Raw genomic sequence first — 23,342 nt, 5'->3', positions numbered from 1 at the left:
CTGGGCATCAGAGTATGTCTTTGTGACTTGGTATCAGTGTATGTCTTTGTGACATGGTGTCAGTGTATTTCTTTTTTACTGGGTGTAAGTTTGTGTCTGTTTTACAGGGCATCAGTGTATGTCTTTGTTACTTGGTGTCAGTGTATGTCTTTGTTACTTGGTGTAAGTGTGTGTCTGTGTTACTGGGTATCAGTGTATGTCTTTGTTACTTGGTGTCAGTGTATTTCTTTTTTACTTGGTGTCAGTGTATGTCTTTGTGACTTGGTGTCAGTGTATGTCTTTGTTACTGGGTGTCAGTGCTTGTCTGTGTTACTGGGTATCAGTGTATGTCTTTGTGACTTGGTGCCAGTGTATGTCAAAATACTTGGTGTAACTGTATGTCTTTGTTACTTGGTGTAATTGTCTTTCTTTGTTACTTTGTGTCAGAGTATGTCTGTGTTACTTGGTGTAAGTGTGTGTCTTTGTTACTTGGTGTAAGTGTGTGTCTGTGTTACTGGGTATCAGTGTATGTCTTTGTGACTTGGTGTCAGTGTATGTCTTTGTTCCTGGGTGTCAGTTTGTGTCTTTGTGACTTGGTGTCAGTGTATGTTTTTGTTACTTGATGTAAGTGTGTGTCTGTGTTACTGGGTATCAGTGTATGTCTTTGTTACTTGGTGTCAGTGTATGTCAAAATACTTGGTGTAAGTGTATGCCCTTGTTACTTGGTGTAATTGTCTGTCTTTGTTACTTGGTGTAAGTGTATGTCTTTATTACTTGGTTTCAGTGTATGTCTTTGTTACTTGCTGTCAGTGTGTGTCTGTGTTCCTGGGTATCAGTGTATGTCTTTGTGACTTGGTATCAGTGTATGTCTTTGTTTCTGGGTGTAAGTGTGTGTCTGTGTTACTGGGTATCAGTGCATGTCTTTGTTACTTGGTCTCACTGTATGTCTGTGTTACTTGGTGTAAGTGTGTGTCTGTGTTACTGGGTATCAGTGTATGTCTTTGTGACTTGGTGTCAGTGTCTGTTTTGTTACTGGGTGTCAGTGTGTGTCTTTGTGACTTGGTGCCAGTGTATGTCAAAATACTTGGTGTAACTGTATGTCTTTGTTACTTGGTGTAATTGTCTTTCTTTTTTACTTTGTGTCAGTGTATGTCTGTGTTACTTGGTGTAAGTGTGTGTCTTTGTTACTTGGTGTAAGTGTGTGTCTGTGTTACTGGGTATCAGTGTATGTCTTTGTGACTTGGTGTCAGTGTATGTCTTTGTTCCTGGGTGTCAGTTTGTGTCTTTGTGACTTGGTGTCAGTGTGTGTCTTTGTTACTTGATGTAAGTGTGTGTCTTTGTTACTGGGTATCAGTGTATGTCTTTGTTACTTGGTGTCAGTGTGTGTCAAAACACTTGGTGTAAGTGTATGTCTTTGTTACTTGGTGTAATTGTCTGTCTTTGTTACTTGGTGTCAGTGTATGTCTGTGTTACTTGGTGTAAGTGTGTGTCTTTGTTACTTGGTGTCAGTGTATGTCTTTGTTACTTGGTGTCATTGCATGTCTTTGTTACTTGGTGTCAGTGTGTGTCCGTGTTACTGGGCATCAGTACATGTCTTTGTGACTTGGTATCAGTCTATGTCTTTGTGACTTGGTGTAAGTGTGTGTCTGTGTTACTTGGTGTAAGTGTGTGTCTTTGTTACTTGGTGTCCTCGTGTGTCTGTGTTACTGGGTGTCAGTTTATGTCTTTGTTACTTGGTGTAAGTGCGTGTCTGTGTTACTGGGTATCAGTATCTGTCTTTTTACTTGGTGTAAGTGTGTGTCTGTGTTACTGGGTATCAGTGCATGTCTTTGTTACTTGGTGTCAGTGTATGTCTGTGTGACATTGTGTAAGTGTGTGTCTCTGTTACTGGGTATCAGTGTCTGTCTTTTTTACTTGGTGTAAGTGTGTGTCTGTGTTACTGTGCATCAGTACATGTCTTTGTGACTTGGTATCAGTCTATGTCTTTGTGACTTGGTGTAAGTGTGTGTCTGTGTTACTTGGTGTAAGTGTGTGTCTTTGTTACTTGGTGTCCTCGTATGTCTGTGTTACTGGGTGTCAGTTTATGTCTTTGTTACTTGGTGTAAGTGTGTGTCTGTGTTACTGGGTATCAGTATCTGTCTTTTTACTTGGTGTAAGTGTGTGTCTGTGTTACTGGGTATCAGTGCATGTCTTTGTTACTTGGTGTCAGTGTATGTCTGTGTGACTTTGTGTAAGTGTGTGTCTCTGTTACTGGGTATCAGTGTATGTCTTTGTTACTTGGTGTAAGTGTGTGTCTGTGTTACTGGGTATCAGTGTCTGTCTTTTTTACTTGGTGTCAGTGTGTGTCTGTGTTACTGGGTATCAGTGCATGTCTTTGTCACTTGGTGTCATTGTATGTCAGTGTTACTTGGTGTAAGTGTGTGTCTGTGTTACTGGGTATCACTGTATGTCTTTGTTACTTGGTGTCAGTGTATGTCAAAATACTTGGTGTAAGTTTGTGTCTTTGTTACTTGGTGTAAGTGTATGTCTTTGTTACTTGGTGTCAGTGTATGTCTTTGTTACTTGGTGTCAGTGTGTGTCTGCGTTACTGGGCATTATTGTATGTCTATGTGACTTGGTGTCAGTGTATGTCTGTGTTACTTGGTGTCAGTGTGTTTGTTTGTGGTACTGGGTGTCAGTGTGTGTCTGTGTTACTTGGTGTAAGTGTGTGTCTTTGTTACTTGGTGTCCACGTGTGTCTGTGTTACTGGGTGTCAGTGTATGTCTTTGTTACTGGGTGTCAGTTTATGTCTTTGTTACTTGGTGTAAGTGTGTGTCTGTGTTAATGGGTATCAGTGTCTGTCTTTTTTACTTGGTGTAAGTGTGTGTCTGTGTTACTGGGTATCAGTGCATGTCTTTGTTACTTGGTGTCAGTGTCTGTCTGTGTTACTTGGTGTAAGTGTGTGTCTGTGTTACTGGGTATCAGTGTATATCTTTGTTAATTGGTGTCAGTGTATGTCTGTGTTGCTTGGTGTAATTGTGTGTCTGTGTTGCTGGGTGTCAGTGTGTGTCTGTGTTACTTGGTGTAAGTGTATGTCTTTGTTACTTGGTGTCCGTGTGTGTCTGTGTTACTGGGTGTCAGTGTATTTCTTTGTTACTTGGTGTCAGTGTATGTCTGTGTTACTTGGTGTCAGTGTGTTTGTTTGTGTTACTGGGTCTCAGTGTGTGTCTGTGTTACTTGGTGTAAGTGTGTGTCTTTGTTACTTGGTGTCAGAGTATGTCTGTGTTACTTGGTGTCAGTGTGTTTGTTTGTGTTACTGGGTGACCGTCTGCGTCTGTGTTACTGGGTGTCAGTGTATGTCTTTATTACTTGGTGTCATTGTATGTCAAAATACTTGGTGTAAGTGTATGTATTTGTTAGTTGGTGTAATTGTCTGTCTTTGTTACTTGGTGTAAGTGTGTGTCTGTGTTACTTGGTATCAGTGTATGTTTTTGTTACTTGGTGTCAGTGTATGTCAAAATACTTGGTGTAAGTGTATGTATTTGTTACTTGGTGTAATTGTCTGTCTTTGTTACTTGGTGTCAGTGTATGTCTGTGTTACTTGGGGGAAGTGTTTGTCTTTGTTACTTGGTGTAAGTGTATGTCTTTGTTACTTGGTGTCAGTGTATGTCTTTGTTACTTGGTGTCAGTGTGTGTCTGTGTTACTGGGCATCAGAGTATGTCTTTGTGACTTGGTGTCAGTGTATTTCTTTTTTACTGGGTGTAAGTTTGTGTCTGTTTTACAGGGCATCAGTGTATGTCTTTGTTACTTGGTGTCAGTGTATGTCTTTGTTACTTGGTGTAAGTGTGTGTCTGTGTTACTGGGTATCAGTGTATGTCTTTGTTACTTGGTGTCAGTGTATTTCTTTTTTACTTGGTGTCAGTGTATGTCTTTGTGACTTGGTGTCAGTGTATGTCTTTGTTACTGGGTGTCAGTGCTTGTCTGTGTTACTGGGTATCAGTGTATGTCTTTGTGACTTGGTGCCAGTGTATGTCAAAATACTTGGTGTAACTGTATGTCTTTGTTACTTGGTGTAATTGTCTTTCTTTGTTACTTTGTGTCAGAGTATGTCTGTGTTACTTGGTGTAAGTGTGTGTCTTTGTTACTTGGTGTAAGTGTGTGTCTGTGTTACTGGGTATCAGTGTATGTCTTTGTGACTTGGTGTCAGTGTATGTCTTTGTTCCTGGGTGTCAGTTTGTGTCTTTGTGACTTGGTGCCAGTGTATGTCTTTGTTACTTGATGTAAGTGTGTGTCTGTGTTGCTGGGTATCAGTGTATGTCTTTGTTACTTGGTGTCAGTGTATGTCAAAATACTTGGTGTAAGTGTATGCCCTTGTTACTTGGTGTAATTGTCTGTCTTTGTTACTTGGTGTAAGTGTATGTCTTTATTACTTGGTTTCAGTGTATGTCTTTGTTACTTGGTGTCAGTGTGTGTCTGTGTTCCTGGGTATCAGTGTATGTCTTTGTGACTTGGTATCAGTGTATGTCTTTGTTTCTGGGTGTAAGTGTGTGTCTGTGTTACTGGGTATCAGTGCATGTCTTTGTTACTTGGTCTCACTGTATGTCTGTGTTACTTGGTGTAAGTGTGTGTCTGTGTTACTGGGTATCAGTGTATGTCTTTGTGACTTGGTGTCAGTGTCTGTTTTGTTACTGGGTGTCAGTGTGTGTCTTTGTGACTTGGTGCCAGTGTATGTCAAAATACTTGGTGTAACTGTATGTCTTTGTTACTTGGTGTAATTGTCTTTCTTTTTTACTTTGTGTCAGTGTATGTCTGTGTTACTTGGTGTAAGTGTGTGTCTTTTTTACTTGGTGTAAGTGTGTGTCTGTGTTACTGGGTATCAGTGTATGTCTTTGTGACTTGGTGTCAGTGTATGTCTTTGTTCTTGGGTGTCAGTTTGTGCCTTTGTGACTTGGTGTCAGTGTATGTCTTTGTTACTTGATGTAAGTGTGTGTCTTTGTTACTGGGTATCAGCGTATGTCTTTGTTACTTGGTGTCAGTGTGTGTCAAAACACTTGGTGTAAGTGTATGTCTTTGTTACTTAGTGTAATTGTCTGTCTTTGTTACTTGGTGTCAGTGTATGTCTGTGTTACTTGGTGTAAGTGTGTGTCTTTGTTACTTGGTGTCAGTGTATGTCTTTGTTACTTGGTGTCATTGCATGTCTTTGTTACTTGGTGTCAGTGTGTGTCCGTGTTACTGGGCATCAGTACATGTCTTTGTGACTTGGTATCAGTCTATGTCTTTGTGACTTGGTGTAAGTGTGTGTCTGTGTTACTTGGTGTAAGTGTGTGTCTTTGTTACTTGGTGTCCTCGTGTGTCTGTGTTACTGGGTGTCAGTTTATGTCTTTGTTACTTGGTGTAAGTGTGTGTCTGTGTTACTGGGTATCAGTATCTGTCTTTTTACTTGGTGTAAGTGTGTGTCTGTGTTACTGGGTATCAGTGCATGTCTTTGTTACTTGGTGTCAGTGTATGTCTGTGTGACTTTGTGTAAGTGTGTGTCTCTGTTACTGGGTATCAGTGTATGTCTTTGTTACTTGGTGTAAGTGTGTGTCTGTGTTACTGGGTATCAGTGTCTGTCTTTTTTACTTGGTGTCAGTGTGTGTCTGTGTTACTGGGTATCAGTGCATGTCTTTGTCACTTGGTGTCATTGTATGTCAGTGTTACTTGGTGTAAGTGTGTGTCTGTGTTACTGGGTATCACTGTATGTCTTTGTTACTTGGTGTCAGTGTATGTCAAAATACTTGGTGTAAGTGTGTGTCTTTGTTACTTGGTGTCAGTGTATGTCTTTGTTACTTGGTGTCAGTGTATGTCTTTGTTACTTGGTGTCAGTGTGTGTCTGCGTTACTGGGCATCAGTGTATGTCTTTGTGACTTGGTGTCAGTGTATGTCTGTGTTACTTGGTGTCAGTGTGTTTGTTTGTGGTACTGGGTGTCAGTGTGTGTCTGTGTTACTTGGTGTAAGTGTGTGTCTTTGTTACTTGGTGTCCACGTGTGTCTGTGTTACTGGGTGTCAGTGTATGTCTTTGTTACTGGGTGTCAGTTTATGTCTTTGTTACTTGGTGTAAGTGTGTGTCTGTGTTAATGGGTATCAGTGTCTGTCTTTTTTACTTGGTGTAAGTGTGTGTCTGTGTTACTGGGTATCAGTGCATGTCTTTGTTACTTGGTGTCAGTGTCTGTCTGTGTTACTTGGTGTAAGTGTGTGTCTGTGTTACTGGGTATCAGTGTATATCTTTGTTAATTGGTGTCAGTGTATGTCTGTGTTGCTTGGTGTAATTGTGTGTCTGTGTTGCTGGGTGTCAGTGTGTGTCTGTGTTACTTGGTGTAAGTGTATGTCTTTGTTACTTGGTGTCCGTGTGTGTCTGTGTTACTGGGTGTCAGTGTATTTCTTTGTTACTTGGTGTCAGTGTATGTCTGTGTTACTTGGTGTCAGTGTGTTTGTTTGTGTTACTGGGTCTCAGTGTGTGTCTGTGTTACTTGGTGTAAGTGTGTGTCTTTGTTACTTGGTGTCAGAGTATGTCTGTGTTACTTGGTGTCAGTGTGTTTGTTTGTGTTACTGGGTGACCGTCTGCGTCTGTGTTACTGGGTGTCAGTGTATGTCTTTATTACTTGGTGTCATTGTATGTCAAAATAATTGGTGTAAGTGTATGTATTTGTTACTTGGTGTAATTGTCTGTCTTTGTTACTTGGTGTAAGTGTGTGTCTGTGTTACTTGGTATCAGTGTATGTCTATGTTACTTGGTGTCAGTGTATGTCTGTGTTGCTTGGTGTAATTGTGTGTCTGTGTTACTTGGTGTCCGTGTGTGTCTGTGTTACTGGGTGTCAGCGTATTTCTTTGTTACTTGGTGTCAGTGTATGTCTGTGTTACTTGGTGTAAGTGTATTTCTTTTTTACTTGGTGTCAGTGTATGTCTTTGTGACTTGGTGTCAGTGTATGTCTTTGTTACTGGGTGTCAGTGCTTGTCTGTGTTACTGGGTATCAGTGTATGTCTTTGTTACTGGGTGTCAGTGTATGACTTTGTGACTTGGTTTAAGGTTGTGTCTGTGTTACTGGGTATCAGTGTCTGTCTTTGTTACTTGGTGTCAGTGTATGTCTTTGTGACTTGGTGTCAGTGTATCTCTTTGTTACTGGGTGTCAGTGTGTGTCTGTGTTACTGGGTATCAGTGTATGTCTTTGTTAGTTGGTATAATTGTGTGTTTGTGTTACTTAGTATCAGTGTATGTCTTTGTTACTGGGTATCAATGTATGTGTCTGTTACTTGGTGTAAGTGGATGTCTTTGTTACTTGGTGTCAGCGTATGTCTGTGTTACTTGGTGTCTGTGTATGTCTTTGTTACTTGTTGTATGTGTGTGTCTGTGTTACTGGGTATCAGTGTATGTCTTTGTTACTTGGTGTCTGTGTGTGTCTGTGTTAATTGGTGGAAGTGTGTGTCTGTGTTACTGGGTATCAGTGTATGTCTTTGTTACATGGTGTCTGTGTGTGTCTGTGTTAATTGGTGTAAGTGTGTGTCTGTGTTAATGGGTATCAGTGTATGCCTTTGTTACTTGGTGTCAGTGTATGTCTTTGTTACTTGGTGTAAGTGTATGTCTTTGTTACTTGGTGTCAGTGTATGTCTTTGTTACTTGGTGTAAGTGTGTGTCAGTGTTAATGGGTATCAGTGTATGTCTTTGTTACTTGGTGTCAGTGTGTGTCTGTGTTACTTGGTGTCAGTGTATGTCTTTGTTACTTGGTGTAAGTGTATGTCTTTGTTACTTGGTGTCAGTGTATGTCTTTGTTACTTGTTGTAAGTGTGTGTCTGTGTTACTGGGTATCAGTGTATGTCTTTGTTACTTGATGTCTGTGTGTGTCTGTGTTACTTTGTGTAAGTTTGTGTCAGTGTAACTGGGTATCAGTGTATGTCTTTGTTACTTGGTGTAAGTGTGTGTCTGCGTTACTTTGTATCAGTGTATGTCTTTGTTACTTGGTGTCAGTGTATGTCTTTCTTTCTTGGTGTAAGTGTATGTCTTTGTTACTTGGTGTCAGTGTATGACTTTGTTACTGTTGTCAGTGTGTATCTGTGTTCCTGGCTGTCAGTGTATGTCTTTTTTACTTGGTGTCAGTGTATATTCTGTGTTACTTGGTGCAAGTGTATGTCTTTTTTACTTGGTATCAGTGTATGTCCTTGTTACTTGGTGCAAGTGTGTGTCTGTGTTTCTGGGTATCAGTGTCTGTATTTGTTACTTGTTGTAAGTGTGTGTCTGTGTTCCTGGGTATCAGTGTATGTCTTTGTTACTTGGTGTAAGTGTGTGTCTGTGTTACTGGGTATCAGTGTGTGTCTTTGTTACTGGTGTCAGTGTGTATCTGTGTTCCTGGCTGTCAGTGTATGTATTTTTTACTGGGTGTCAGTGTGTGTCTGTGTTACTTGGTGTAAGTGTGTGTCTTTGTTACTTGGTGTCCACGTGTGTCTGTGTTACTGGGTGTCAGTGTATGTCTTTGTTACTGGGTGTCAGTTTATGTCTTTGTTACTTGGTGTAAGTGTGTGTCTCTGTTACTGGGTATCAGTGTCTGTCTTTTTTACTTGGTGTAAGTGTGTGTCTGTGTTACTGGGTATCTGTGCATGTCTTTGTTACTTGGTGTCAGTGTATGTCTGTGTTACTTGGTGTAAGTGTGTGTCTGTGTTACTGGGTATCAGTGTCTGTCTTTTTTACTTGGTGTAAGTGTGTGTCTGTGTTACTGGGTATCAGTGTTTGTCTTTGTTACTTGGTGTCAGTGTATGTCTTTTTTACTGGGTGTAAGTGTGTGTCTGCGTTACTGGGTATCAGTGTATGTCTTTGTTACTTGGTGTCAGTGTATGTCAAAATACTTGGTGTAAGTGTATGTCTTTGTTACTTGGTGTAATTGTCTGTCTTTGTTACTTGGTGTCAGTGTATGTCTGTGTTACTTGGTGTAAGTGTGTGTCTTTGTTACTGGGCATCAGTGTATGTCTTTGTGACTTCGTATCAGTTTATGTCTTTGTGACTTGGTGTCAATGTATGTCTTTTTTACTGGGTGTCAGTGTGTGTCTGTGTTACTTGGTGTCAGTGCATCTCTTTGCTACTGTGTATCAGTGTTTCTCTGTGTGACTGGGTGTCAATGTGTGTTTGTTTGTGTTCCTGGGTGTCAGTGTGTGTCTGTGACACGAGGTGTCAGTATGTAGTTTAGTTTAGAGATACAGCACTTAAACAGGCCCTTCGGCCCACCGAGTCTGTGATAACCATCAACAACCCATTTCTACTAATCCGACACTAATCCCGTATTCCTATCACATCCCCACCTATCCCTAAATATTTCCCTACCACCTACCTATACTAGGGGCAATTTATGATGGCCAATTAACCGATCAACCGGCAAGTCTTTGGCATGTGGGAGGAAACCGGAGCACCGGGAGGAAACCCACGCAGACACAGGGAGAACTTGCAAACTCCGCACAGGCTGTCCCCAGAATAGAACACGGGTCCCTGGAGCTGTGAGGCTGCGGTGCTAAACACTGCGCAAATGTGCCCCCCCCCACCCCTCCCCAGTGTGTGCCTGTGTTACTGGGTATCAGTGTATAACTTTGTTACTTGGTGTCAGAGTATGTCTGTGTTGCTTGGTGTAATTGTGTGTCTGTGTTACTGGGTGTCAGTGTGTGTCTGTGTTACTTGGTGTAAGTGTATGTCTTTGCTACTTGGTGTCCGTGTGTGTCTGTGTTACTGGGTGTCAGTGTATTTCTTTGTTACTTGGTGTCAGTGTATGTCTGTGTTACTTGGTGTCAGTGTGTTTGTTTGTGTTACTGGGTCTCAGTGTGTGTCTGTGTTACTTGGTGTAAGTGTGTGTCTTTGTTACTTGGTGTCAGAGTATGTCTGTGTTACTTGGTGTCAGTGTGTTTGTTTGTGTTACTGGGTGTCCGACTGCGTCTGTGTTACTGGGTGTCAGTGTATGTCTTTATTACTTGGTGTCATTGTATGTCAAAATACTTGATGGAAGTGTATGTATTTGTTACCTGGTGTAATTGTCTGTCTTTGTTACTTTGTGTAAGTGTGTGTCTGTGTTACTTGGTATCAGTGTATGTCTTTGTTATTTGGTGTCAAGTGTATGTCAAAATACTTGGTGTAAGTGTATGTATTTGTTACTTGGTGTAATTGTCTGTCTTTGTTACTTGGTGTCAGTGTATGTCTGTGTTCCTTGGGGTCTGTGTTAGTCTTTGTTACTTGGTGTAAGTGTATGTCTTTGTTACTTGGTGTCAGTGTATGTCTTTGTTACTTGGTGTCAGTGTGCGTCTGTGTTACTGGGCATCATAGTATGTCTTTGTGACTTGGTGTCAGTGTATTTCTTTTTTACTGGGTGTAGGTTTGTGTCTGTTTTACAGGGCATCAGTGTATGTCTTTGTTACTTGGTGTCAGTGTATGTCTTTGTTACTTGGTGTAAGTGTGTGTCTGTGTTACTGGGTATCAGTGTATGTATTTGTTACTTGGTGTCAGTGTATTTCTTTTTTACTTGGTGTCAGTGTATGTCTTTGTGACTTGGTGTCAGTGTATGTCTTTGTTACTTGGTGTCAGTGCTTGTCTGTGTTACTGGGTATCAGTGTATGTCTTTGTTACTGGGTGTCAGTGTATGACTTTGTGACTTGGTTTAAGGTTGTGTCTGTGTTATTGGGTATCAGTGTCTGTCTTTGTTACTTGGTGTCAGTGTATGTCTTTGTGACTTGGTGTCAGTGTATGTCTTTGTTACTGGGTGTCAGTGTGTGTCTGTGTTACTGGGTATCAGTGTATGTCTTTGTTAGTTGGTATAAGTGTGTGTTTGTGTTACTTAGTATCAGTGTATGTCTTTGTTACTTGGTGTCATTGTATGTCTGTGTTACTTGGTGTAAGTGTGTGTCTGTGTTACTTGGTATCAATGTATGTCTTTGTTACTTGGTGTCAGTGTATGTCAAAATACTTGGTGTAAGTGTATGTATTTGTTACTTAGTGTAAGTGTTTGTCTTTGTTACTTGGTGTAAGTGTATGTCTTTGTTACTTGGTGTCAGTGTATGTCTTTGTTACTTGGTGTTCGTGTGTGTCTGTGTTACTTGGCATCAGTGTATGTCTTTGTGACTTGGTATCAGTGTATGTCTTTGTTACTTGGTGTCAGTGTATTTCTTTTTTACTGGTTGTAAGTTTGTGTCTGTTTTACTGGGCATCAGTGTATGTCTTTGTTACTTTGTGTCAGTGCATGTCTTTATTACTTAGTGTATGTGTGTGTCTGTGTTACTGGGTATCAGTGTATGTCTTTGTTACTTGGTGTAAGTGTGTGTCTGTGTTACTGGGTATCAGTGTATGTCTTTGTTACTTGGTGTCAGTGTATTTCTTTGTTACTTGGTGTCAGTGTATGTCTTTGTGACTTGGTGTCAGTGTATGTCTTTGTAACTGGGTGTCAGTGCTTGTCTGTGTTACTGGGTATCAGTGTATGTCTTTGTTACTTGGTGTAAGTCTGTGTCTGTGTTACTGGGTATCAGTGTATGTCTGTGTTACCTGGTGTCAGTGTATGTCTTTGTGACTTGGTGTCAGTGTAAGTCTTTGTTACTGGGTTTCAGTGTGTGTCTGTGTTACTGGGTATCAGTGTCTGTCTTTGTTACTTTGTGTAAGTCTGTGTCTGTGTTACTGGGTATCAGTGTATGTCTGTGTTACCTGGTGTCAGTGTATGTCTTTGTGACTTGGTGTCAGTGTAAGTCTTTGTTACAGGGTGTCAGTGTGTGTCTATGTTACTGGGTATCAGTGTATGTCTTTGTTACTTGGTGTAAGTGTGTGTTTGTGTTACTTAGTATCAGTGTATGTCTTTGTTACTGGGTATCAATGTATGTGTTTGTTACTTGGTGTAAGTGGATGTCTTTGTTACTTGGTGTCAGCGTATGTCTGTGTTACTTGGTGTCTGTGTATGTCTTTGTTACTTGGTGTAAGTGTGTGTCTGTGTTACTGGGTATCAGTGTATGTCTTTGTTACTTGGTGTCTGTGTGTGTCTGTGTTAATTGGTGGAAGTGTGTGTCTGTGTTACTGGGTATCAGTGTATGTCTTTGTTACATGGTGTCTGTGTGTGTCTGTGTTAATTGGTGTAAGTGTGTGTCTGTGTTAATGGGTATCAGTGTATGCCTTTGTTACTTGGTGTCAGTGTATGTCTTTGTTACTTGGTGTAAGTGGATGTCTTTGTTACTTGGTGTCAGTGTATGTCTTTGTTACTTGGTGTAAGTGTGTGTCTGTGTTAATGGGTATCAGTGTATGTCCTTGTTACTTGGTGTCAGTGTGTGTCTGTGTTACATGGTGTCAGTGTATGTCTTTGTTACTTGGTGTAAGTGTATGTCTTTGTTACTTGGTGTCAGTGTATGTCTTTGTTACTTGTTGTAAGTGTGTGTCAGTGTAACTGGGTAAAAGTGTATGTCTTTGTTACTTGGAGTAAGTGTGTGTCTGTGTTACTGGGTATCAGTGTATGTCTTTTTTACTTGCTGTCAGTGTTTGTATTTTTTACTTGGTGTCAGTGTATGTCTTTGTGACTTGGTGTCAGTGTATGTCTTTGTTACCGGGTTTCAGTGCGTTTCTGTGTTACTGGGTATCAGTGTATGTCTTTGTTACTTGATGTCTGTGTGTGTCTGTGTTACTTTGTGTAAGTTTGTGTCAGTGGAACTGGGTATCAGTGTATGTCTTCGTTACTTGGTGTAAGTGTGTGTCTACGTTACTTTGTATCAGTGTATGTCTTTGTTACTTGGTGTCAGTGTATGTCTTTCTTACTTGGTGTAAGTGTATGTCTTTCTTACTTGGTGTCAGTGTATGTCTTTGTTACTGGTGTCAGTGTGTATCTGTGTTCCTGGCTGTCAGTGTATGTCTTTTCTACTTGGTGTCAGTGTATGTCTGTGTTACTTGGTGCAAGTGTATGTCTTTATTACTTGGTATCAGTGTATGTCCTTGTTACTTGGTGCAAGTGTGTGTCTGTGTTTCTGGGTATCAGTGTCTGTATTTGTTACTGGTGTCAGTGTGTATCTGTGTTCCTGGCTGTCAGTGTATGTCTTTTTTACTTGGTGTCAGTGTATGTCTGTGTTACTTGGTGCAAGTGTATGTCTTTTTTACTTGGTATCAGTGTATGTCCTTGTTACTTGGTGCAAGTGTGTGTCTGTGTTTCTGGGTATCAGTGTCTGTATTTGTTACTTGTTGTAAGTGTGTGTCTGTGTTCCTGGGTATCAGTGTATGTCTTTGTTACTTGGTGTAAGTGTGTGTCTGTGTTACTGGGTATCAGTGTGTGTCTTTGTTACTGGTGTCAGTGTGTATCTGTGTTCCTGGCTGTCAGTGTATGTATTTTTTACTGGGTGTCAGTGTGTGTCTGTGTTACTTGGTGTAAGTGTGTGTCTTTGTTACTTGGTGTCCACGTGTGTCTGTGTTACTGGGTGTCAGTGTATGTCTTTGTTACTGGGTGTCAGTTTATTTCTTTGTTACTTGGTGTAAGTGTGTGTCTCTGTTACTGGGTATCAGTGTCTGTCTTTTTTACTTGGTGTAAGTGTGTGTCTGTGTTACTGGGTATCAGTGCATGTCTTTGTTACTTGGTGTCAGTGTATGTCTGTGTTACTTGGTGTAAGTGTGTGTCTGTGTTACTGGGTATCAGTGTCTGTCTTTTTTACTTGGTGTAAGTGTGTGTCTGTGTTACTGGGTATCAGTGCTTGTCTTTGTTACTTGGTGTCAGTGTATGTCTTTTTTACTGGGTGTAAGTGTGTGTCTGCGTTACTGGGTATCAGTGTATGTCTTTGTTACTTGGTGTCAGTGTATGTCAAAATACTTGGTGTAAGTCTATGTCTTTGTTACTTGGTGTAATTGTCTGTCTTTGTAACTTGGTGTCAGTGTATGTCTGTGTTACTTGGTGTAAGTGTGTGTCTTTGTTACTGGGCATCAGTGTATGTCTTTGTGACTTGGTGTCAGTGTATGTGTTTTTTACTGGGTGTCAGTGTGTTTCTGTGTTACTTGGTGTCTGTGTATGTCTTTGTTACTGTGTATCAGTATTTCTCTGTGTAACTGGGTGTCAGTGTGTGTTTGTTTGAGTTACTGGGTGTCAGTGTGTGTCAAAATACTTGGTGTAAGTGTATGTCTTTGTTACTTGGTGTCAGTGTATGTCTTTGTTACTTGGTGTCAGTGTGTGTCTGTGTTACTGGGCATCAGTGTATGTCTTTGTGACTTGGTATCAGTGTATGTCTTTGTGACTTGGTGTCAGTGTATTTCTTTTTTACTGGGTGTACGTTTGTGTCTGCGTTACTAGGTATCAGTGTATGTCTTTGTTACTTGGTGTCAGCGTATGTCAAAATACTTGCTGTAAGTGTATGTCTTCGTTACTTGGTGTAATTGTCTGTCTTTGTTCCTGGGCATCAGTGTATGTCTTTGTGACTTCGTATCAGTGTATGTCTTTGTGACTTGGTGTCAGTGTACGTCTTTTTTACTGGGTGTCAGTGTGTGTCTGTGTTACTTGGTGTCAGTGCATCTCTTTGCTACTGTGTATCAGTGTTTCTCTGTGTGACTGGGTGTCAATGTGTGTTTGTTTGTGTTCCTGGGTGTCAGTGTGTGTCTGTGACACGAGGTGTCAGTATGTAGTTTAGTTTAGAGATACAGCACTTAAACAGGCCCTTCGGCCCACCGAGTCTGTGCCAACCATCAACAACCCATTTCTACTAATCCGACACTAATCCCGTATTCCTATCACATCCCCACCTATCCCTAAATATTTCCCTACCACCTACCTATACTAGGGGCAATTTATGATGGCCAATTGACCGATCAACCGGCAAGTCTTTGGCATGTGGGAGGAAACCGGAGCACCGGGAGGAAACCCACGCAGACACAGGGAGAACTTGCAAACTCCGCACAGGCTGTCCCCAGAATAGAACCCGGGTCCCTGGAGCTGTGAGGCTGCGGTGCTAAACACTGCGCAAAAAAGTGTATGTCTTTTTTACTTGGTATCAGTGTATGTCCTTGTTACTTGGTGCAAGTGTGTGTCTGTGTTTCTGGGTATCAGTGTCTGTATTTGTTACTTGTTGTAAGTGTGTGTCTGTGTTCATGGGTGTCAGTGTATGTCTTTGTTACTTGGTGTCAGTGCGTGTCTTTGTTACTGGGTGTCAGTGCATGTCTTTGTGACTTGGTGTCAGTGCATGTCTTTGTTACTGGGTGTCAGTGTATGTCTTTGTTACTTGGTGACTGTGTGTGTATGTGTTAGACTTTGTTACTTGGTGTCAGTGTGTGTCAGTGTAACTGGGTATCAGTGTATGTCTTTGTTACTTGGTGTAAGTGTGTGTCTGTGTTCATGGGTATCAGTGTTTGCCTTTGTTACTTGGTGTCAGTGTAAGTCTTTTTTACTTGGTGTAAGTGTATGACTTTGTTACTTGGTGTCAGTGTCTGTCTTTGTTACTTGGTGTAAGTGTGTGGCTGTGTTACTGGTAACAGTGTATGTCTTTGTTACTTGGTGTCAGTGTCTGTCTTTGTTACTGGGTGTCAGTGCATGTCATTGTGACTTGGTGTAAGTTTGTGTCTGTGTTACTGGGTATCAGTGCCTGTCTTTGTTACTTGGTGTAAGTGTTTCTCTGTGTTACTGGGTGTCAGTGTGTATCTGTGTTCCTGGGTGTCAGTGTATGTCTTTGTTACTTGGTGTCAGTGTATGTCTGTGTTACTTTGTGTCAGTGTATGTCTTTATTACTTAGTGTATGTGTGTGTCTGTGTTACTGGGTATCAGTGTATGTCTTTGTTACTTGGTGTAAGTGTGTGTCTGTGTTACTGGGTATCAGTGTATGTCTTTGTTACTTGGTGTCAGTGTATTTCTTTGTTACTTGGTGTCAGTGTATGTCTTTGTGACTTGGTGTCAGTGCATGTCTTTGTTACTGGGTGTCAGTGCTTGTCTGTGTTACTGCGTATCAGTGTATGTCTTTGTTACTGGGTGTCAGTGTATGTCTTTGTGACTTGGTTTAAGGGTGTGTCTGTGTTAATGGGTATCCGTGTCTGTCTTTGTTACTTGGTGTAAGTGTGTGTCTGTGCTACTGGGTATCAGTGTATGTCTGTGTTACCTGGTGTCAGTGTATGTCTTTGTGACTTGGTGTCAGTGTATGTCTTTGTTACTGGGTGTCAGTGTGTGTCTGTGTTACTGGGTATCAGTGTATGTCTTTGTTACTGGGTATCAATGTATGTCTTTGTTACTTGGTGTAAGTGGATGTCATTGTTACTTGGTGTCAGCGTATGTCTGTGTTACTTGGTGTCAGTGTATGTCTTTGTTACTTGGTGTCTGTGTGTGTCTGTGTTAATTGTTGTAAGTGTGTGTCTGTGTTACTGGGTATCAGTGTATGTCTTTGTTACATGGTGTCTGTGTGTGTCTGTGTTAATTGGTGTAAGTGTGTGTCTGTGTTACTGGGTATCAGTGTATGCCTTTGTTACTTGGTGTCAGTGTATGTCTTTGTAACTTGGTGTAAGTGTATGTCTTTGTTACTTGGTGTCTTTGTATGTCTTTGTTACTTGGTGTAAGTGTGTGTCTGCGTTAATGGGTATCAGTGTATGTCTTTGTTACTTGGTGTCAGTGTGTGTCTGTGTTACTTGGTGTCAGTGTATGTCTTTGTTACTTGGTGTAAGTGTATGTCTTTTTTACTTGGTGTCAGTGTATGTCTTTGTTACTTGGAGTCAGTGTGTATCTGTGTTACTGGGTATCAGTGTCTGTCTTTTTTCCTTGGTGTCAGTGTTTGTATTTTTTACTTGGTGTCAGTGTATGTCTTTGTGACTTGGTGTCAGTGTATGTCTTTGTTACAGGGTGTCAGTGCGTGTCTGTGTTACTGGGTATCAGTGGATGTCTTTGTTACTGGGTGTCAGTGCGTGTCTGTGTTACTGGGTATCAATGTATGTCTTTGTTACTGGGTATCAATGTATGTCTTTGTTACTTGGTGTAAGTGGATGTCTTTGTTACTTGGTGTCAGCGTATGTCTGTGTTACTTGGTGTAAGTGTATGTCTTGGTTCATGGGTATCTTGGTATGTCTTTGTTACTTGGTGTAAGTGTGTGTCTATGTTACTGGGTATCAGTGTATGTCTTTGTTACTTGATGTCTGTGTGTGTCTGTGTTACTTTGTATCAGTGTATGTCTTTGTTACTTGGTGTCAGTGTATGTCTTTCTTACTTGGTGTAAGTGTATGTCTTTGTTACTGGTGTCAGTGTGTATCTGTGTTCCTGGCTGTCAGTGTATGTCTTTGTTACTTGGTGTCAGTGTATGTCTGTGTTACTTGGTGTAAGTGTATGTCTTTTTTACTTGGTATCAGTGTATGTCCTTGTTACTTGGTGCAAGAGTGTGTCTGTGTTACTGGGTATCAGTGCCTGTATTTGTTACTTGCTGTAAGTGTGTGTCTGTGTTCCAGGGTATCAGTGTATGTCCTTTTTACTTGGTGTAAGTGTGTGTTTGTGTTACTTAGTATCAGTGTATGTCTTTGTTACTGGGTATCAATGTATGTATTTGTTACTTGGTGTAAGTGGATGTCTTTGTTACTTGGTGTCAGCGTATGTCTTTGTTGCTTGGTGTCTGTGTATGTCTTTGTTACTTGGTGTAAGTGTGTGTCTGTGTTAATGGGTATCAGTGTATGTCTTTGTTACTTGGTGTCAGTGTGTGTCTGTGTTACTTGGTGTCAGTGTATGTCTTTGTTACTTGGTGTAAGTGTATGTCTTTTTTACTTGGTGTCAGTGTATGTCTTTGTTACTTGGTGTAAGTGTGTGTCAGTGTAACTGGGTATAAGTGTATGTCTTTGTTACTTGGAGTCAGTGTGTGTCTGTGTTACTGGGTATCAGTGTATGTCTTTTTTCCTTGGTGTCAGTGTTTGTATTTTTTACTTGGTGTCAGTGTATGTCTTTGTGACTTGTGTCAGTGTATGTCTTTGTTACTGGGTGTCAGTGCGTGTCTGTGTTACTGGGTATCAGTGTATGTCTTTGTTACTGGGTGTCAGTGCTTGTCTTTGTTACTGGGTATCAATGTATGTCTTTGTTACTGGGTATCAATGTATGTCTTTGTTACTTGGTGTAAGTGGATGTCTTTGTTACTTGGTGTCAGCGTATGTCTGTGTTACTTGGTGTAAGTGTATGTCTTGGTTCATGGGTATCTTGGTATGTCTTTGTTACTTGGTGTAAGTGTGTGTCTATGTTACTGGGTATCAGTGTATGTCTTTGTTACTTGATGTCTGTGTGTGTCTGTGTTACTTTGTATCAGTGTATGTCTTTGTTACTTGGTGTCAGTGTATGTCTTTCTTATTTGGTGTAAGTGTATGTCTTTGTTACTGGTGTCAGTGTGTATCTGTGTTCCTGGCTGTCAGTGTATGTCTTGGTTACTTGGTGTCAGTGTATGTCTGTGTTACTTGGTGTAAGTGTATGTCTTTTTTACTTGGTATCAGTGTATGTCCTTGTTACTTGGTGCAAGTGTGTGTCTGTGTTACTGGGTATCAGTGCCTGTATTTGTTACTTGCTGTAAGTGTGTGTCTGTGTTCCTGGGTATCAGTGTATGTCCTTTTTACTTGGTGTAAGTGTGTGTTTGTGTTACTTAGTATCAGTGTATATCTTTGTTACTGGGTATCAATGTATGTCTTTGTTACTTGGTGTAAGTGGATGTCTTTGTTACTTGGTGTCAGCGTATGTCTGTGTTACTTGGTGTCAGTGTATGTCTTTGTTACTTGGTGTAAGTGTGTGTCTGTGTTACTGGGTATCAGTGTATGTCTTTGTTACTTGGTGTCTGTGTGTGTCTGTGTTAATTGGTGTAAGTGTGTGTCTGTGTTACTGGGTATCAGTGTCTGTCTTTGTTACATGGTGTCTGTGTGTGTCTGTGTTAATTGGTGTAAGTGTGTGTCTGTGTTACTGGGTATCAGTGTATGCCTTTGTTACTTGGTGTCAGTGTATGTCTTTGTTACTTGGTGTAAGTGTATTTCTTTGTTACTTGGTGTCAGTGTATGTCTTTGTTACTTGGTATAAGTGTGTGTCTGTGTTAATGGGTATCAGTGCATGTCTTTGTTACTTGGTGTCAGTGTATGTCTTTGTGACTTGGTGTCAGTGTATGTCTTTGTTACAGGGTGTCAGTGCGTGTCTGTGTTACTGGGTATCAGTGTATGTCTTTGTTACTGGGTGTCAGTGCGTGGCTGTGTTAAAGGGTATGAATGTATGTCTTTGTTACTGGGTACAAATGTACGTCTTTGTTACTTGGTGTAAGTGGATGTCTTTAATACTTGGTGTCAGCGTATGTCTGTGTTACTTGGTGTAAGTGTATGTCTTGGTTAATGGGTATCTTTGTATGTCTTTGTTACTTGGTGTAAGTGTGTGTCTGTGTTACTGGGTATCAGTGTATGTCTTTGTTACTTGATGTCTGTGTGTGTCTGTGTTACTTTGTGTAAGTTTGTGTCAGTGTAACTGGGTATCAGTGTATGTCTTTGTTACTTGGTGTCAGTGTGTGTCTGCGTTACTTTGTATCAGTGTATGTCTTTGTTACTTGGTGTCAGTGTATGTCTTTCTTTCTTGGAGTAAGTGTATGTCTTTTTTACTTGGTGTCAGTGTATGTCTTTGTTACTGCTGTCAGTGTGTATCTGTGTTCCCGGCTGTCAGTGTATGTCTGCGTTACTTGGTGTAAGTGTATGTCTTTTTTACTTGGTATCAGTGTATGTCCTTGTTACTTGGTGCAAGTGTGTGTCTGTGTTACTGGGTATCAGTGTCTGTATTTGTTACTTGCTGTAAGTGTGTGTCTGTGTTCCTGGGTATCAGTGTATGTCTTTGTTACTTGGTGTAAGTGTGTGTCTGTGTTACTGGGTATCAGTGTATGTCTTTGTTACTTGGTGTCAGTGTGTTTCTGCGTTACTTTGTATCAGTGTATGTCTTTGTTACTTGGTGTCAGTGTATGTCTTTCTTTCTTGGAGTAAGTGTATGTCTTTTTTACTTGGTGTCAGTGTATGTCTTTGTTACTGCTGTCAGTGTGTATCTGTGTTCCCGGCTGTCAGTGTATGTCTGCGTTACTTGGTGTAAGTGTATGTATTTTTAACTTGGTATCAGTGTATGTCCTTGTTTCTTGGTGCAAGTATGTGTCTGTGTTACTGGGTATCAGTGTCTGTATTTGTTACTTGCTGTAAGTGTGTGTCTGTGTTCCTGGGTATCAGTGTATGTCTTTGTTACTTGGTGTAAGTGTGTGTCTGTGTTACTGGGTATCAGTGTATGTCTTTGTTACTTGGTGTCAGTGTGTGTCTTTGTTACTGGGTGTCAGTGCATGTCTTTGTGACTTGGTGTCAGTGCATGTCTTTGTTACTGGGTTTCAGTGTATGTCTTTGTTACTTGGTGACAGTGTGTGTATGTGTTAGACTTTGTCACTTGGTGTCAGTGTGTGTCAGTGTAACTGGTATCAGTGTATGTCTTTGTTACTTGGTGTAAGTGTGTGTCTGTGTTAATGGGTATCAGTGTTTGTCTTTGTTACTTGGTGTCAGTGTATGTCTTTTTTACTTGGTGTAAGTGTATGACTTTGTTACTTGGTGTATGTGTGTGTCTGTGTTACTGGGTATCAGTGTATGTCTTTTTAATTGGTGTCATTGTATGTCTTTGTTACTTGGTGTAAGTGTGTGGCTGTGTTACTGGGTATCAGTGAATGTCTTTGTTACTTGGTGTCAGTGTGTGTCTTTGTGACTGGGTATCAGTGCATCTCTTTGTGACTTGGTGTAAGTTTGTGTCTGTGTTACTGGGTATCAGGGTCTGTCTTTTTTACTTGGTGTAAGTGTTTCTCTGTGTTACTGGGTGTCAGTGTGTATCTGTGTTCCTGGGTGTCAGTGTATGTCTTTGTTACTTGGTGTCAGTGTATGTCTGTGTTAGTTGGTGTAAGTGTGTGTCTGTGTTATTGGGTATCAGTGTATGTCTTTCTTACTTGGTGTAAGTGTATGTCTTTGTTACTTTGTGTAAGTGTATGTCTTTATTACTTAGTGTATGTGTGTGTCTGTGTTACTGGGTATCAGTGCATGTCTTTGTTACTTGGTGTACGTGTGTGTCTGTGTTACTGGGTATCAGAATATGTCTTTCTTACTTGTTGTCAGTGTATTTCTTTGTTACTTGGTGTCAGTGTATGTCTTTGTGACTTGGTGTCAGTGCATGTCTTTGTTACTGTGTGTCAGTGCTTGTCTGTGTTACTGGGTATCAGTGTGTGTCTTTGTTACTGGGTGTCAGTGTATGTCTTTGTGACTTGGTTTAAGGGTGTGTCTGAGTTACTGGGTATTAGTGTATGTCTTTGTGACTTGGTGTCAGTGTATGTCTTTGTTACTGGGTGTCTGTGTATGTCTTTGTTACTGTGTGTCAGTGTTTCTCTATGTTACTGGGTGTCAGTGTGTATTTGTTTGTGTTGCTGGGTGTGAGTGTGTGTCTGTGTTACTTGGTGTAAGTATATGTCTTTGCATCTTGGTGTCAGTGGCTGTCTGTGTTACTTGGTGTCAGTGTATGTCTTTGTTACTTGGTGTATGTGTGTGTCTGTGTTACTGGGTATCAGTGTATGTCTTTGTTACTTGGTGTCATTGTATGTCTGTGTTACTTGGTGTAAGTGTGTGTCTGTGTTACTTGGCATCAGTGCATGTCTTTGTTACTTGGTGTAAGTGTGTATCTGTGTTCCTGGCTGACAGTGTATGTCTTTGTTACTTGGTGTAATTGTATTTCTTTGTTACTTGGTGTAAGTGTGTGTCTGTGTAACTGGGTATCATTGTATGTCTGTGTTACCTGGTGTCAGTGCATGTCTTTGTGACTTGGTGTCAGTGTCTGTCTTTTTTACTGGGTGTCAGTGTGTGTCTGTGTTACTGGGTATCAGTGTATGTCCTTGTTACTTGGTGTAAGTGTGTGTTTGTGTTACTTAGTATCAGTGTATGTCTTTGTTACTGGGTATCAATGTCTGTCTTTGTTACTTGGTGTAAGTGGATGTCTTTGTTACTGGGTGTCAGCGTATGTCTGTGTTACTTGGTGTCAGTGTATGTCTTTGTTACTTGGTGTAAGTGTGTGTCTGTGCTACTGGGTATCAGTGTATGTCTTTGTTACTTGGTGTCTGTGTGTGTCTGTGTTAATTGGTGTAAGTGTGTGTCTGTGTTACTGGGTATCAGTGCATGTCTATGTTACATGGTGTCTGTGTGTGTCTGTGTTAATTGGTGTAAGTGTGTGTCTGTGTTACTGGGTATCAGTGTATGCCTTTGTTACTTGGTGTCAGTGTATGTCTTTGTTACTTGGTGTAAGTGTATGTCTTTGTTACTTGGTGTCAGTGTATGTCTTTGTTACTTGGTGTCAGTGTGTATCTGTGTTACTTGGTGTCAGTGTATATCTTTGTTACTTGGTGTAAGTGTATGTCTTTGTTACTTGGTGTCAGTGTATGTCTTTGTTACTTGGTGTAAGTGTGTGTCAGTGTAACTGGGAATAAGTGTATGTCTTTGTTACTTGGAGTAAGTGTGTGTCTGTGTTACTGGGTATCAGTGTATGTCTTTGTTACTTGGTGTCAGTGTTTGTATTTTTTACTGGGTATCAGTGTATGTCTTTGTTGCTGGGTGTCAGTGCGTGTCTGTGTTACTGGGTATCAATGTATGTCTTTGTTACTTGGTATCAATGTATGTCTTTGTTACTTGGTGTAAGCGGATGTCTTTGTTACTTGGTGTCAGCGTTTGTCTGTGTTACTTGGTGTAAGTGTATGTCTTGGTTAATGGGTATCTTTGTATGTCTTTGTTACTTGGTGTAAGTGTGTGTCTGTGTTACTGGGTATCAGTGTATGTCTTTGTTACTTGATGTCTGTGTGTGTCTGTGTTACTTGGTGTAAGTTTGTGTCAGTGTAACTGGGTATCAGTGCATGTCTTTGTTACTTGGTGTAAGTGTGTGTCTGTGTTACTGGGTTTCAGTGTATGTCTTTGTTACTTGGTGTCAGTGTATGTCTTTCTTACTTGGTGTAAGTGTATGTCTTTGTTACTTGGTGTCAGAGTATGTCTTTGTTACTGGTGTCAGTGTGTATCTGTGTTCCTCGGTATCAGTGTATGTCTTTGTTACTTGGTGTCAGTGTATGTCTGTGTTACTTGGTGCAAGTGTGTGTCTGTGTTACTGGGTATCAATGTCTGTATTTGTTACTTGTTGTAAGTGTGTGTCTGTGTTCCTGGGTATCAGTGTATGTCTTTGTTACTTGGTGTAAGTGTGTGTCTGTGTTACTGGGTGTCAGCGTATGTCTGTGTTACTTGGTGTCAGTGTATGTCTTTGTTACTTGGTGTAAGTGTGTGTCTGTGTTACTGGGTATCAGTGTATGTCTTTGTTACTTGGTGTCTGTGTGTGTCTGTGTTAATTGGTGTAAGTGTGTGTCTGTGTTACTGGGTATCAGT

This window comes from Heterodontus francisci, unplaced genomic scaffold (assembly GCF_036365525.1).
Source record: "Heterodontus francisci isolate sHetFra1 unplaced genomic scaffold, sHetFra1.hap1 HAP1_SCAFFOLD_89, whole genome shotgun sequence".
NCBI lineage: Eukaryota > Metazoa > Chordata > Chondrichthyes > Heterodontiformes > Heterodontidae > Heterodontus > Heterodontus francisci.
The sequence above is the reverse complement of the archived record's forward strand: the minus strand, read 5'-3'. Positions refer to the sequence as shown.